Raw genomic sequence first — 6000 nt, 5'->3', positions numbered from 1 at the left:
AAGGAGTCACTTCAGATCATCACCTTGGAGTTTAGAGTTTCAACAGGTGAACTTTGAGATGGCATAAACATTCAGGCCCATAGAAGATATATACTGAATCCACTGCTATTAAAAATACACATAGTATTGTTTTTAATAATCTATGAAATATTTTATATAATGAATTGCTTCTAAAGAGACATAATAGCCTAAACAGATGAAGAAAACTAAGTGGGGAAGAAATTAGGGGCATGAGAAAACTTTGGGGGTGAAAATTTTATTATCTTGATTCTGATAAGTGTTTCAAAGTTTTGCATATGTCAAAACTCTTCAATTCACATGCTTTAAACATGTGCAGTTGATTGCCCTCCAATTATACAGCAAAAAGCTGTGAAATGACAAAACAATTAAATGCCTGTGATATCTGTTTTTCCTATTAAGGTATTTATTTATTCAACAAACTTTTTATCTGTTCTAATAAAAGGGAACATAATTATAAGTAATATATATTCCTACACTCAGTTAAGTTAGAGCAGGGTAGAGAGTCAGGAACAATACATGGTACTGTTATGCATCAGTGTGCAACAAACTAAAGTAGACGAGGAAGAGAGTGATTGTTTTTAACTCAGTAATAACAGATGAATAGAAACCTGCAAAACTACACATGATACAAAGAACTCTACACAAGGGAAAAGCATGCAAGTCATTAAGGCAGGAAAGAAGGATGCCCTTTTTAGGAACTACCTTACGAAGAGTATCTTGAAGCAAATATGAGACTCCATGCAGAAGATTTGGTCTTTTTCTGTTAAACAGTGGTGAATAACATGTTAAAGTAGGATTAATCTGTACTGTAGAAAGACAACTAAGACATAGTAGAGAAGACTGTAACATTTTTTTAAATAAAAGAGGATGAGGCCTTAACCTAAAACAATGGCAAGAAAAAGAGGCACAATAAACAGAGTTAGAAATGACAATGTCTTTGGGAAGCTCAGGTGAAATTATGTTCTCATGGTGTCAATAACTGTTTCTTATAAAATGCTGTTGAACTTACACCACGTTTTTAATAATCACAGTTGGCTTTTCACAGCATTTTTAGATTAGTGGTTTCAGAATGTATACAAACTTCAACTGGAATTACAGTTCAAAGCATATATATGTTCATATTTTCATGGGTCTTATTGCAAACAAACCCCGCTTAACAAATTTGTGGCTTTCTGCAAATAAAAATAATTTTATCTTTGATAATATGATAGATGAAAAAATGTTATTATTTTTAGTCTCAATTTACAATTCTCATTATGAATCATGTGAAGTGCCTTTTCCAGCATTTAACCATCATTTATATTTACTTTTCTCTGGATTAAATATTAGAGATTTTCCCCATTTTTAATTGTGTTATCAACCATTTTTTTCACTGATCTGCAGAAAACTCTTGGTTTAATTTCTGGGCTTGTCATTTTTTAGTTTGATGTTAATTGTAGTGATTCTTTCCATGTAAAAAAGTGAGGTAAGCTTCCTTGTATTGAGAACCACAAAGAAAAATATTATAGCAACAACTTTAAAATTGCATTGAACATACAATGCAAGTTAAAGGCAAATTATGAACTAGAAAAATTGTTTGCATATGCATACCTGGAGGTTTAAGTTTCATATATACTTTTTATATAATAGTAATATATAAACACATTCATGATATATGCAAAACATACTGTCTGACTACTAATATGGGTGTTGGGACTACTTTGTCACTGAGATTTCTTTGTTCTTTTTCCTATTTTCATAATTTTCTTTACTTAGACTGTTACTTCCAAGTATGATACAATAAACATTATTATAGTTAAAAATAATATCTTAGGTGGTTTCCAAAAACAACCTTCCCATCAATTATGGATAGAGAGATGGCTTGGATAAATACAGAATATAAAACAGCAAAGCTTGCATTTATTTGCCTAATGTTACTATATTAGGTATATCCCTAGGCCACAATAGCCTGGGGTACAGTTTAGCTATGAGATAATAATAAAACCCTTCCTATTTGGAAGTGCCTAGGAAGCACAACTTTTCTTAAAGATTTACATTCTTTTGTTTCCAGGTCACTGTGTGGTTTCATATGCTCTACAACATAGTTAAGCAGTGTCAGAGCAGTTGCCCCAAAATATGTGTGTTACATATGTCCCATTCATTTTCCTGTTATGTACCTGTCTGAACACTGTTCCTTTAAGGGTAGAATGTTCCATTCTCAATACCAAGAATTGTTCTTGCATGTTGATAATGACTTTTAAAATATTGTATATATATATGTTTATATACATCTATGTGTACATATATATGATATAGGTAGATATTCCTATCTTTATATTATAAATTATGAAATAAATGTGGCATTTAATATATATTTTAAACTGATAGTATAATAGTGAATATAAAAATCATCACAGAAGTAAAAACAGCAAATTGCTTCACCCCAGAAATTCATCTTATGGACCTTCACAATTCTAACTTAGGGAAAAAAATAAACAAGCTATTCTGTCATGTTTAGGGTCATTTCTTTGTTTTTCTGTTGTTTAACATCTCGGTGCATTTCCATATAACTTGTTTGCATCCTTCTGGCTTTACAAAAATCAAATAATTGGCATAAATTTATTTATGTGTTTGTGTTTTAGCATTCAATTTTGTTAATATATATCTATTGTTCTTATATATAAGCTCAGTTTCATTGTTGCAAAGCACTTCTATATATGTCAAAATATAACTGTTCATTTATCTCTAGTGTAGTTGGTGAACATTTATATTGTTTCCAGATTCTGACTATTCCTACCAATGCTGCTATGAAAATACTTTACAAGAATCCAGGGACATATGCAAATGTCTAAGACTATAAATGCTGAATCATTAGTTACATGATAACAAACCTCTCAAATTTATATCAATTCAAAGTCACACCCTTAGGATGATCCATGTCTTTGGCATCAGTTAGTAATCTGCTAAACTTGTGACTGTGTAATTAGACATTGTTAAAATTTACCTGTTATCAAGGCAGTAAGTACTTTTTCTTATATTTATTGTTCATTTGGATTCTTCCTTTGTAAGTATTGTGTCAGCATGTAGAGTACTTTTCCTCTTTTGTTTTTGTTGTTTGCTATCATTTGTTTATTTTTCTCTAGATATGAGTATGTTTTAGTTATATGTACTGCAAATATCTTTATTCTATGGTTTGCAGTTTTATTCTTTAATATTGTCTGTTGGTAAACAAAAGTTCTTAATTATAATGAGTTAATCCATCAGTCTTTCCCCTTTCATTAGTGTTTGTAACTTTTCTAATAAAATTCCTTCAATATTGCAAAGCAATGTAGATGTTTTTCTGCATTGACTTCTAAATGTTTTTCAATTTTCTCTTTTACATTTAGGTCTACAATGCCTTTGAGAATTGGTTTAATTTTATTATTTCTATATGGTACATTTGGGAATTAGTTTAATTTTATTAGAGTTATTCATTGAATTAGCACAATTTTTAAGATGTATATTCTTATAAGCCTTGACGTTTTGTTTAGAAAGTCTTCTAGTTCATTATTTTCCAGAAGTATCTTCAATCTACTTAGCTTTTGGGACTTAATTATAAATAATATTAGTTGTGAGCTTCTGCAAAACAACCTTATTGAAATGAGTTCTGAATATCCATGACTTTACACATAAATTTTGTGTCTTAATATTAACTTTTTATTCATAAACATAGTTACATGTTTCAATTTAATTATCTTCTTAAATATTCCTAATAAACTCTATACTTTTAAAGATTTTATAAATAGATTTATTTCTAAAAGTATTAAATGAATTGATGGTTTTGTGGAAATTATTTCATTAAAGTTTCTTTTTGTCAGAGTATATACAAATCATGACAGCTATTTTATACTTGTTTTATATTCAAACATTTCTAAAATTAATTAATCTAATAATTCTTCAAATTATTGTAGATTTTCCTCACAGATGATAACTATAATGACTGTTTTGTTTCTTTTTCTCCAATGCTAAATTTATTGGTGAGAGTCTTTCCTCACATTCTCTTTTCATCAAGGTTATCTAATGAGTGGGAGTACATCACACCTGTCTGTTAATACATATAACTTATACCTATATTCTTTGATATGTATATACATCTGAGTGCCTGTATGTGTATACTCCCCCAAAGAATCTTATTAATGTATTTTTTCAAAATTCATTTTTTACAAACCATACATATTTAACTATATACTCGTTAATTTTTACACATATTTTCTTCTAAAATAGTAGAATTTAATTTACTTTCCTATGTATTTCATCTTGAGATAGATTTTAACTTATTAATAGTCTTGTTTTAAAATAAAATATTGTTACTGCTATACATTTTTTTTCTAAATGTTCATTCTGCATCCTATGAGGTTTTCTAAAGTTGAAGTAAAACATAATATAAAATGAATCATTTTAAAGTGTACAATTCACTGACATTTTGTGGATTTTGATGTTGTATAACCTTCAGCTCCTTCTAGGTCCAAAACAACTTCATCACAGCAAAAAGAAAATTTTTAATCACCCACTCTCCATTCCCATCTCTCCAGCCCCTGGAGACCATCATTGTTTTGTTTCTATGGATTTATTGAATCTAAATATTTTATATAAATGGAATCAGACAATAATATTACCATGTAAATATCACATTTATTTATTCACCAGTTGGTGGATATTATGGTTGCTTCCCTCATTTGGCTATTATAAGTAATGCTGCTATAAACACTGTGTACAATTTTATGAACATACATTTTCTTATATACCATGTAGGAGGGAGGTATCCTGGGTCATTCATTTATTCCATGTTGAATTTTTAGAAAAACTACCAAACTTTTTTTTTAAAGCAATAGTACCACTTCACATTCCCAGCAATATAAATATTTCTATTTATCCACATACTCACCATCATCTGATATGCATTCATAATTATTATAACCATCCTTGTGGATGTGAAGTAGAATTTCATTGTGACTTTGAGTTTCATTTCATTGATGATAAATGATGCCGAGCATCTTTTCAAATTCTTACTGATATTTGTATATCTTCTTTGGAGAGATGTCTCTTCAAGTCCTTTGATGATTTTTAATAGGGTTGTTTACCTTGTAGTTATTTTATTTTCTTAGATTTTATAGCTTTTTTTTTAAATAAGTCTTGTACCTCTTTTGTTAAAATATTGCTAACTTTGTATTTTTTTTTCATGTTACTGTAAATGGAATTATTTTCTTAATTTATTTTTTGAAGTATTTATCACTAGTGTCATAGTGTATTTGGATTCCCATAACAAAATATAAACTGGGTGGAATAAACAAGAGAACTTTATTTCTCAGAGTTCTGAAATGTAGAAATCTGAAATCAGGGTGCCAAAGTCTTTGGATTCTGATGAGTCTACTCTTTCTGGCTTGCAGAAGGCACCTTCTCACTGTGGACTTCCAGGGCCTTTCCTGGGTGTATGCACATGGTAGAGGGAGGGAAGAAGAAGTGGGAGGCTAGATTAATCATGAAGGCCCACACCTAGAACTTCTTTTTACCCTAATTACGACTCAGAAGCCCTTACTCCACATGCTATCACATAGAAGGTTAGGTCTTCCACATATGAATCTTGTTAAGATAGAAATATGCAGTCTATAAGAGTATATAAAAATATATATATATTTTTTGTTTCTGTATCCTACAATATTTCTGAATTTACTTATTAAATATATACATAGCCTTGTTTTTTCTTTTTTTTAAAATATTGATTTTTAGTAGTAGACACAATACCTTTATTTAATTAATTGATTTATTTATTTTCATTTTTAATATTTAATTTTAATTTGTTATATATGACAACAGGATGCATTACAATTCATATTACACATATAGAACACAATATTTCATATATCTGGTTGTACACAAAATAGAGTCACATCCTTCTTATCTTGGTCTATACCCAAAGGACTTAAAAACAGCATACTACAGGGACACTGCCACATCAATGTT

The sequence above is a fragment of the Callospermophilus lateralis genome, chromosome 2, assembly GCF_048772815.1.
Source record: "Callospermophilus lateralis isolate mCalLat2 chromosome 2, mCalLat2.hap1, whole genome shotgun sequence".
NCBI lineage: Eukaryota > Metazoa > Chordata > Mammalia > Rodentia > Sciuridae > Callospermophilus > Callospermophilus lateralis.
The sequence above is the reverse complement of the archived record's forward strand: the minus strand, read 5'-3'. Positions refer to the sequence as shown.